Source organism: Pinus tabuliformis, chromosome 3_2 (genome assembly GCF_031772625.1).
Source record: "Pinus tabuliformis cultivar Carrire ecotype Pingquan chromosome 3_2, CPIR1, whole genome shotgun sequence".
Lineage (NCBI taxonomy): Eukaryota > Viridiplantae > Streptophyta > Pinopsida > Pinales > Pinaceae > Pinus > Pinus tabuliformis.
The window spans coordinates 1,158,898,387-1,158,910,425 of NC_142302.1; positions in this window are offsets into that span (position 1 = coordinate 1,158,898,387).

Below are 12,039 nucleotides of genomic sequence, written 5' to 3' on the forward strand. Positions count from 1 at the left end.
AAAACCTTTGAACATTGCCTTCCTAGATGTGCTTGTCCTCTTGGGAAGAACTGTCTTCCTCCTTGACTTCCTGCAGAACTCCTGCTGAGAAGGTCACAGAAGGTAGTTTGAAATTCTCTACCTTGATCATTGATCCAAGGTGGCTCAAACAAATGTGAATTTACATCTTCTTCACAAAAAATTTCATTTGTACATGTTTGACATACTGTCAACAACAACTGTTAACAACAACTGGATGGCCTAAACTCCTACTTAAAAAAGCGAAACATATTTCACATCTTGTGAACACCTCCATGTCTTTACATCTGCATACAAATGATTGAATATATAACAAGACAACAAAACATGCCTTAAAACAATTCCCCCTTCAAGTCAAGCATGTAGAAAAAGAATTCTACAATGCTTTTTCAAAGATGAAACACTTCATCATCATCTCCATGTTGGAGACCAAATCAACTTTTCTCAAGTCAATATTGCATTACATGCATGTTTACAACAAATTAATCAACCCTTGAAGTTAATCACACATACATGTTTAAATACAAGGAAATCATCAACATCCCTGTGTTCATGCATATCATGCTTATGCATGCATTTCATCCTTCAACTTTCACTTAAGTACACTGTACTTTCTGTCAAACCAGGCAGTAACTCCTCAATTCAATTCATTATATTCATTCAAGTTGGTCTTTATTATATACATGAGGGAGAGACTGTTCATTTCATCTCCCGGTGACTCTTCATATTTTCCATTATTTATTTACATCAGTTACACTTATTCACCCAATCCTGATGATTAGGTGTCAACATTCCCCCCTTAATCTGAAGGGATGTTGGTGAGTCCAAGCATCATTCTGAATCATTCAAGATTTTCTCTTCCAAGCGCTTTGGTGAAGATGTCTGCAATTTTCTCATTAGTGGAACAATAGTAGAGATGGATTGTTTTGGCCTTAACATGATGTCGAATCAGATGATATTTAGTATTGATGTGCTTCATTCGATCATGGAACTTTGGGTTCTTGGCCAACTTTATTGCCGAGGTATTGTCAATCATGAGTGGAGTCAATTGTACTTGTTTTACCTGCAAATCTTCAAGAATTTTCCTAAGCCACACAATTTCTTTTGTTGCCTCAGCTACTACCACATATTCTACTTTTGTTGTGGAATATGCTGGAACTGATTGTTTGCGTGATCTTTAAGAGACAACTCTTGATCTGTTGGGTCCCTATAATACTAGTGATTACCCCATAACTATTGTAGTTATACCCCTTATTTATATTGTTGTGCCCCTATTACCCCCATATTGTTATTTCTGTGCCCCATAGAATCCCTCTATTGTTATTTTTGTGGCTTTATATTATTATTGTTAGGTCAGCTGGATTATATTGTGACTCCTTAGACTCCTATATATAGAAAGGAGGTTTTTTCATTTGAATCATCGAAGAATTGTTCACTTATGTAATGTAAAGGAGGTTGCCCCCTCGAAGAGGCTGAATTCTAAGGCGTTGATCTATCTTTTCTATCTTTTCTTGAGTTGGTTTCATAACATTTCGTATCAGAGCTTTGGATTCTAGGGTTTCGCTGCTCCAAACAGGTCATCGTGGCATTTTCGCTATAACTTTTTTCTGTGACGTTTCAGAAGTCGCAAAAAAAACCCATTTGAGAATAAATCATGCTGAACCTTGGGTCCGAATTTTAGAGCTTTTCGCGTGATATTTGTGGAGATATGATCTGAGAAAGTTGGTCTTTTTGCAGACTCCTGAATTACATTCAAAATAGGTGACTTGGGGAAAATCGTCATAACTTTCTCTCTGGGGATTGGATTGAAATTTCATTAGAAGGTACAGAAAGTGGACGGACTGTAGTTTCTTGCAAGCATTTTTTAGATCCATAGGTTGAAACAGTGACTCGTGGCACTTCGTACAAGTTTGCTCTACTGAACTAGTCAATAATCAAGTCACTGTGGGAGATTTCGCATAACTCTTCCTTGGAAAAACCAATTTGGGTCAGACGTGTGGCATTGGAAAGAGGACACAGAAGGCTACCACAGGTTGCAATTTCAGAACTTGATGATCCAAAATTACAGAGATACATCAGATTCAATATCAGGCTTCTACAAAGTGAAAAAAGATGTGTAGTTTTTTATTTTTTATTTTTGCGTAAGCTTTGTTTGAAGGAATTCAAAGGGCATAGTAAAGCATTATTATCGATAAATGATGCCTTGAGAAAGAAAATGCAAACACCTAGTAAGGAACCTTAAAGCTCTAGCATGACTCATGAAGAAGAGGAAGAAATGCTACATGATATATCAAAATTACAAGAACAAGTGCAACAAATGTCACGCTCACAAAAGCTAACAGAAGCTAAGATAAATGGTGTGGAATCTAATATAAATGGCATGGAATCTAAAATAAATGGTGTGGAATCTAAGATAAAGGGCATGGAAGCTAAGATGGATGATTTGAAGACAGATTTGAAGACAAACATGGCAGATTTCAAGACAGATTTAACAAATTTTCTACATGAAATACATACTAATGGTGGAAAGGTTGTAAAGGAAACTCATGATGTGAACCAAAGAAATGTTAATCATGATTCCATAGACTCTAATGTTGGATTGAAGACCCACCATATTCCAAAACTCGATATGAGGAAGTTTGATGGCAAGGATCCCGCCACATGGATATTACAGATGGAGCAGTTTTCAATCTCAATAATGTGCAAAACACACAAAAGGTGCGTATGGCAACTGTATATTTGGAACCAAATCAGTTTGTATGGTATCAATGGCTTTGTTCTCGTAAACAATTTATCACTTGGGAAATTTTTACGGAAGAATTGATAGCACATTATGAGGATACAAAAAGCAACACTTTTTTTAGCCAATTAATAAGTCTCAAACAAAAGGGTTCATTAATGGAGCACATTGAGGAGTTCCAAAAATTGAACATAAGGGTAAAAGATATTCCAGAGGAGCATAGGATTGATGTGTTCATAGGGTCTTTAAAGGATAATATCCAACATGATGTTCGCCTTTGGGAACCTGATTCATTAGAGAAGGCATTCAGGTTAGCAAGAAAAATGGAAAGAAAAATTATGGCAACCAGGAAGCATACCACTCACAACTATAAAGACGGAAGTGTTGTTGCCCCTAGTCTTCCACAACCTATAAGGTTGACAGCACAACAATTGGAAGAAAAAAGAGCAAAAGGGCTTTGTTACAGTTGTGATAGCAAATACACTAAAGGTCATAAGTGTGCTGAGAAGAAATTATTCTACATAGATTGTGAAGAGGAAGAAGAAAAGGAGCAAGAAAGGTCAAAAGAAGAGGATATACTCCAGGAACAAAGCCTAGATGAAGAACAAATAAATCCGACCATATCTTGTAATGCATTGGTGGGAATTACCACTCCTCAAACCATCAAGATAGAAGGACAAATCAAGAAGAAAAAGGTAATAGTGTTGATTGATTCAGGAAGCACCCACAATTTTATTCATTGTAGGGTAGCAAAAGAATTGAATTGCTTCCTATATCCAGCACCAGAGTGTCAAGTGATGATTGCAAATGGAGGAACAATAAATTGCTCTGGAAAGTGCCATAATATCAAGCTATCCGTGGGAGAATATGTATTGACTAGCCCAATGCTTTCCATTCCAATGGGAGGTGCTGATGTTGTACTAAGAGTCCAATGGCTACAATCCTTGGGTACAATAGCTTTTAATTTTCAAGAACTTTTCATCAAATTTTCTACTGAAGGAAAGGAAATTGAATTAAGGGGTATCGCAGGGAAACCAGGAAAGATAATCAGCTCTAATGGTATGACAAAGCTTCTAAAAAAGGAGCAAAGAGGTGTAATTGCACAATTATGTTCGCTAGATGTTTCCACATCGGAATCATCTATTTCTCCAGATCTCCAAAAGGTCCTGGACAATCATTCCAAGGTATTTGAGACTCCCAAAGGTCTCCCACCTATGCGTGATCATGATCATGCTATAAATCTGATTCCAGGAAGTGTTCCTCCAAACATCAGGCCGTACAGATATCCCTATGTCCAAAAAAGTGAAATTGAATGTATGGTTGAAGAAATGCTAGAGGCTGGTATAATTCAACCGAGTCAAAGTTCTTTCTCTGCTCCAGTAGTATTGGTGCACAAGAAGGATGGATCATGGCGCATGTGTCTGGATTATAGGGAGCTCAACAAGCTCACTATTAAAGATAAGTTCCCCATTCCTGTCATTGATGAATTACTGGATGAATTGCATGGATCAATTTACTTCACCAAGTTGGATCTTAGTTCGGGATATCATCAAATCAGAATGAAGATTGAAGACATTCCGAAAACGACATTTAGAACTCATGAGGGTCATTATGAATTTTTGGTCATGCCTTTTGGCCTTACCAATGCACCTTCAACATTTCAAGGTTTGATGAATTCAATTTTCAAACCATTCCTTAGAAAATTTGTGTTAGTATTTTTTGATGATATACTAATCTACAGCAAGTCTTGGAAGGATCATGTTGAACATGTTGACAAGGTGCTACAACTATTGGAGGAGAAACAATTATATGAAAAAAGATCCAAATGTTTCTTTGGAGTCCAGGAGGTGGAATATTTGGGTCATATTGTATCTCATGAAGGAGTTAAGGTAGACCCTAGCAAAATTAAAGCCATTAAGGAATGGAAAATCCCCACATCCATAAAGCATCTACGAGGATTTCTTGGGTTGACAGGGTATTATCACAAGTTTGTTAAGAATTATGGGAGAATAGCAGCACCTCTAACAACATTATTGAAGAAAGATGCATTTTCATGGACTCCGAAAGCAACAAATGCCTTTGAACATCTTAAAGAGGCAATGTGCCAAGCACCGGTCTTAGCTACACCAGACTTCACAAAAACCCTTATTGTGGAATGTGATGCTTCAGGAAATGGAATTGGTGTTGTTCTAATGCAATATGAAAGACCCATTGCTTTTGAAAGTCGTCCAATCAAGGGAAAGTTTTTAAGCAAAGCTATTTATGAAAAGGAAATGTTGGCAATACTCCATGCACTTAAGAAATGGCGACCCTACCTAATGGGAAGACACTTCAAGGTAAAAACGGATCATGATAGCCTTAAATACTTTTTAGAACAAAGATTATCCTCTGAAGAGAAACAAAAGTGGGTCACAAAGATGTTGGGTTATGACTTTGAAATCATCTACAAAAAAGGGAAGCAAAATGTGGTGGCAGATGCACTCTCAAGAAAGGACGAGGATGTGGAAGCATTGTTGTGTGCCATTTCTATTATCCAACCAGATTGGATAAATGAAGCAAGGGAGGAATGGAAGAATGACGAAGAAGTGTGGGCACTTATTCGAAAGCTACAACAAGATTCCAGTACGTTTGATACATTTAGCTGGAAAAATGATTTGTTATGGTACAAAGATCGCTTATACCTCTGTAAGAATTCCCAGCTAAAACAAAAGATTCTTAGGGAATTGCACACTTCTCCCTTAGGAGGGCACTCAGGGTTTTTAAAAACTTACCACAGGGTTAAGAAGGAATTTTTTTGGGATGGCCTTAAATCAGATATTCAAAAGTTTGTGTTAGAATGTTTGGTTTGCCAACAAAATAAAGTTGAAACAATTAAGACACCAGGTCTATTACAACCTTTATCCATTCCAAGCCAACGTTGGGAGGAGGTGTCAATGGATTTTATCACAGGTTTACCCAAGTCTGACGGAAAGAGTGTTATCATGGTGGTAGTTGACAGACTTACCAAGTATGCACACTTTTGTGCATTATCACATCCATTTAAAGCCAGTATAGTTTCTACTGCATTTATGGAAACAATTCAAAAGCTACATGGAAACCCAAAGATTATTGTAAGTGACAGAGATCCTATTTTCACTGGAAATTTTTGGACAGAATTATTTTCTTGTCTTGGTACTCAGTTAGCTCATAGCTCATCTTATCATACTCAATCTGATGGGCAAACTGAGATAGTAAACAAATGTTTGGAAGGATATCTTCGTTTCTTTGTATCTGATAAACAGACACAATGGGTCAAATGGTTGCCTCTGGCTGAATGGTGGTATAACACTTCCTTCCATACAGCAACAAAAATGACCCCATTTATGGCACTTTATGGGTATCAACCACCATCCATCACATCATATTTAAGAGAAAATTCTAAGGTTCAAGCAGTGGAACATCACATTTAACATCAACAACAAGTCCTCCAACTCTTAAAGGATAACCTCGTGTTGGCACAAAATAGAATGAAACAACAGGCAGATCAACATCGCAGTGAAACAAGTTTTGATGTAGGTGATTGGGTATTTCTTCGGCTACAACCATATAAGCAAATGTCCCTAAAGCAAGCTAAGAAGGATAATAAATTATCACCAAAGTATTATGGTCCGTACAAGGTGTTGCAAAAGATTGGTACTATGGCATACAAATTGGAGCTTCCTGCAGCTTCTCAATTGCACCCAGTTTTCCATGTTTCATGTTTAAAGAAGGTTATAGGCGACAAGCTCCCAGTCCAAACAATATTGCCAGAACTTGACAAGGAAGGAAAAATTATATTGGAACCGGAAGCAGTCACAAAAACAAGAACTCGACAACTACGAAATCGATCAATTTCAGAGTATCTTATCAAGTGGAAGAACTTATCCGCTGAAGATTCCACATGGGAGGATGAGAATTTTATGCAGAAGTATCCAGAACTACGCAAGCGTTGAGGACAACACTTTTTTGAAGGAGAGGGGCGTGTTGGGTCCCTATAATACTAGTGATTACCCCATTACTATTGTAGTTATACCCCTTATTTATATTGTTGTGCCCCTATTACCCCCATATTGTTATTTCTGTGCCCCATAGAATCCCTCTATTGTTATTTTTGTGGCTTTATATTATTATTGTTAGGTCGGATGGATTATATTGTGACTCCTTAGACTCCTATATATAGAAAGGAGGTTTTTTCATTTGAATCATCGAAGAATTGTTCATTTATGTAATGTAAAGGAGGTTCCCCCTCGAAGAGGCTGAATTCTAAGGCGTTGATCTATCTTTTCTATCTTTTCTTGAGCTGGTTTCATAACATGATCCAAGACTCATAGCATAACCTAAAGTAGATAACCCAGTTTCTTTGTCTCCATCGAAGTCTGAATCAGAGTATCCAATCAAGCTGAAGTCGTCCACTTGTGTATACTTGATTCCAAAGTCTTGAGTTCCCTTCAAGTACCTTAGAACTCTTTTTTCAGTAGAACAATGTCCCTCACAAGGCTTTTGCATAAACCAGGAGAGGATTCCAACAACAAACAAAATGTTTGGTCTGGTAGTAGTTAGGTAGTTGAGACTTTCTACAAGCTGTCTATACTTTGTTGCATCCTCAAATTCTTTTCCTTCAATGGATGTGAGCTTTAAGTTTTGTTCCATTGGAGTAGTAAGAGGATTGCATTTTTTCATGCCAAACCTGTTCAACAGATCTCCAATGTACTTCTTTTGAGAAAGAAATATGGACTTTGGATGTTGAGTTACTTCAATACCAAGATAGTAATGAACATAGCCCAAATCAGTCATTTCAAAAAATTTTCTCAATTCCTTCTTTATGGATGTAATGTAGCTTTCATTTTTCCCCATCATCAAAAGATCATCTACATATACCACAAGAAATACAACTGTTTTTCCAACTTTCTTGACAAATAAAGTTGCATCATCAAGATCATAATGTTTGAAATTGAGTTTCAGAAGATGCTCAATTAGTTTTTCATACCAGGCTCGCGGTGCTTGTTTGAGGCCGTACAAGGATTTCGCAAGTTTTCATACTTTATGTTCATGTCCTTTCATAGCAAATCCTTTAGGCTGGGACATAAAAACATTCTCTTTTAGATCTCCATTCAAGAAAGCAATTTTTACATCCATTTGATGGACTTTCCAACCGTTCTGAGCTGTTAGGGCAAAGAGTGTCCAGATGGTAGCCCATTTTCCTATGGGGGAAAAAGTCTCCTCATAATCGACCCCCTCCTTCTATGCAAAACCTTTTGCCACAAGCCTGGCTTTGTGCTTGTCAAGTGAGCCATCAGATTTATACTTGTTTTTGTAGACCCACTTGCAGCCAATTGGTTTGGTTCCTAATGGAGGATCAACCAGCTTCCAAGTTCCATTGTTTATCAAGGCATCATACTCCTTTTGCATCGCTTCTTTCCATTCATCATGAGAAGAAACTTCTTTGAAGGAAGTTGGTTTGAAATTTGTAGACAAATTCAATTTGCAATCATAAGAAACATCCATATCAACAGGTGAATCATCTACATCACCTCCATTTTGCCGGTTTGAATTTCTAGTTCCTCTCTTTCCAACCACATCAGTATGAACACTTTCAAGTGTCTTTTTCAGCCACTTTGGGGGACCTTTCTCATATGGTCTAGGCTGCTCCATTGATTGAGTTGGGACTGAATCAAGATTGAGTCTCCCAATTCTATCAATCACATCACTTAAAGTATCATCCATTGTTGGAGTTTCATGCGGGGGAGAGAGTGCTTCAGAAGAAGATTCCACAGGTTGATCTAGTATAGGAATCCCCCTTCAAGATGTGGAATTTGATTATCAAATTCTTGAAAATATTTTACATTTGCGAATCTATCCAAGCGATCAAGTTGCCGCTCAACAACATTGTTAGTTTTCGATGTTTCAAGAAAGATTACATCTCTAGATACAACAAACGTATTATTGACTTCATCATAGAGACGGTATGCTTTGGAGGTGTTTGAATACCCCAGGAAGATACACTTACAACTTCTTGCACCAAGTTTGTTTCTATGTACCTTTGGTATCAAGGCATAACAGGTGGAACCAAAGACCCTAAGATGCTTTACCAAAGGAATGTACCCATACCACATTTCATAAGGAGTCTTGTTTCTGATAGCATTAGATGGACATCTATTCTTTATATATACAGCACATAGAACTGCATCAACCCAAAACATCAATTTTACCTTTCTGAAAAACATCATGGTGCGCACCATATTTAAGATTGTCCTATTCATTCTTTTAACTACACTGTTTTGTTCGGGATTATAAGGAACAGTTGTTTTATGTTTGAACCCATGTTGGCGAAGATAGTTTTCAAATTCATTAGAAGTATATTCTTTTCCATTATTAGTGTGAATAAAGCCAATATGAGATTGTGCATCATTTTCAATCCATGTATGAAAGTTCTAGAATGTTTTAAAAGCATCAGATTTGTTCTTCAATAAATAAACCCAACACATTCTAGTGTAGTCATCAATAAATGTCATCATATATTTATTTCCATTTGCAGAAGGAATAGGCATTGGACCACATAAATCTAAACGAATGAGTTCAAGTTTTCTATGTGCTCTTGAATGTGAATGATGAAAAGACTATTTGCTATGCTTTCCTAGAATACAAGCATCACATTGCTTATGTTTCCTAGGAATTGTAGGCAAACCAGCAATACCATTTTTCTTCAACAAGCGGAGGCTGTCATAGTTCAAATGTCCAAATCTAGCATTGCATAATAAACTTGATGGAAGTGTACCTTCTTCATAATGAGAGTTGTATGAGAAATGTTATGCATGAGTAGAGGTACCCTGCAGCTTGAGAAGCCTTTCTTCTTCTATCCTCCTCATGACAAGTGAGTGGTCAGATGCTTTTCTCACCTCAAGCTTTCCATCAAACATATGAATGGAGTGACCTTGCTGGCAGATGTGGACCAAGGACAACAAGTTTCTCTTCAGTTGTGGGAGATATAGAACATGAGGTAAAATAAAGTCTGGAAGACCAGGCAATTTGAGCCTGATTGTGCCAAGCCCTAATGGCTTGAGTTTTGACTGGTCTGCAAAGTATACTGCTCCATCACTATTGTCAGTAAATTCTTCAAAAAAATCTTTCCTATGAGTCATGTGGCAAGTTGCTCCTGAATCAAGTAACCAATCATTTTTCCAAGAAGCAAGTGAAGCATTAAATTAGTCTTCATTTACTCTAATATTACATTGTGACACAACATAAAGAGTGGATTCAGGTGCTTTACCTTTGTCTATGTCATTAGTTTTACCTTTGGGTTAGTTTCTTTGCTACTCAATTTTTTCCCAAGGTAACTTACATGTAGAGGCATCATGTGATCCATTTCTTTTGCAGTTTATGCAATGCAAATCTGACTTTTCTCCTTGAGATTGTCTACCCCCCCACCTCTGAAATATCTTCCTCTTCCTCTTTGACCACCTCTTCCTTTGGAAGAATATTGGGAAAGATTCTTTTCTTTATGAGCAAGGCACACAGCCTCTTCAGAAGATTCAGGGGCTGTCTTCTTTCCAAAAGCTTTCTCTTTCAGTAATTTTTTTCACAAGAGAGTCAAACGTAATATTTTTGAGATTTCCATTTGCTTGCAATGACTCAAGATAATTGAAGTAAGTAGGATAAAGTGCCTTAAGAAAAGTGATAAGATGAATATCCAATTCAACCTTAGTGGCTTTGATATCATGCATTATATATTTTACTTCAGATGCAAGAGAAAGAGGATCATTATTTTGTAATTCAAGAGTGAAGAGTTTAATCATGAGTTGAACAACATCAAGTGCAGAATGTGAGTCATAGAGTTCTTTCAGCTTTTGTAAGGCTTTGAAAGAAGATGAAAATGGTGAAAATGGTGACTCACCTCTTCACTTACAGATGCTGCAATTAATGCATAGGCTTTGTTGTTCTTATTTTCCCAAATGGCGAACTCTTTGTCTGAGGTAGGCTGTTCTGGCTCTTTGCCTCTGTCTCCAACACATACTCCTTTCCACAAATCATTGAAAATGAGGGTGTGTTTTATCATCCGGGACCACTCAAGATAGTTCTCCTTGCCAGTGAGAACTATTCCCACAATGGATATGATTGAATGCATTGTAAAATCTGTGTACTATAAAAAATACTTCTGCTGGCAAGAAATGCACTTCTGGTGGTAACTTTGCAAAAAAAATTACAATTCAAAGGGCATTGCTATGATAGTACTATATTGAAACATAGTACTATAATGAAAAATGTAGAGTATTCAAACAGATAGCGTAGTATTACACAATAAAGGCAACACATTTTTTTTTTTAGCGTGGTATTACACCATGTACAGAAGATGTAATGACAAAAGAAAATACAACACTGAAAAAATACCATGTACAGAAGAGCATAGTGCACATTCATATGACTGTGAGCGGTATTAACCAGGCAGCGCAGTATTAACCAGTGTTTGTATGAAAACAATAGCCACACCACAAACTTTATATATATACCAGTGTATACATGAAAACAATGGCCACACTACAAACGTTATATATATACCAGCATATATATGAAAACAACAGCCACACTTCGAGCCAAGAGCCTGGTCATGCGTTCATCGATTCTCCCACAGTGTAGCATAGCTAGCAGGTGCCTCAAATGTCCATGTGTGTTCTTGCCCACATCTAGAGGATGGTTTAGTAAATATGCACAACGATTCAATTCCAAGTGCACCCACTAATGTCTCTGCTACGTCCTCTTTGAATTGAATACCATTCCGCATTCAAAAGTACCATTCCGAGTGGCACCATGACCAGAATGAGGTCTCGGTTCGAGCCAACAACTTTATAGAATTTGTGGGATGAGATGAGACAGAGATAGCATGGTATTAACCAGTGCTCAGTGTACCAGTGTATATCTAGTGGTATGATTCTCGCTTTCGCTGTGATTTCAAAAACAGAATGATACATTCCATTATCCGTCCAGAGGTCAGATGGTAGGGTGTAAGTGTGAAGAAGCCATGCTCTTCCTCCTCAAATTCCTCAATACCTCCGCATACTCGATCTCCCTATCGTGCAATAAATCACTTTGGGTGCGATAGTAGGAGTGGAGAGAGCCGAGATTGCCAAAATATGCAGTGATGGCGATGGGTGTTATGAAGGGGAGGTATGCGGATTTAGAAAATGGCCTGCGTGTTGGCCATAGTGTGCAAGATGGAATGACTGACCATAACAGTGAAGACCATTACCCTAAATCGCAAGTATGAGAGA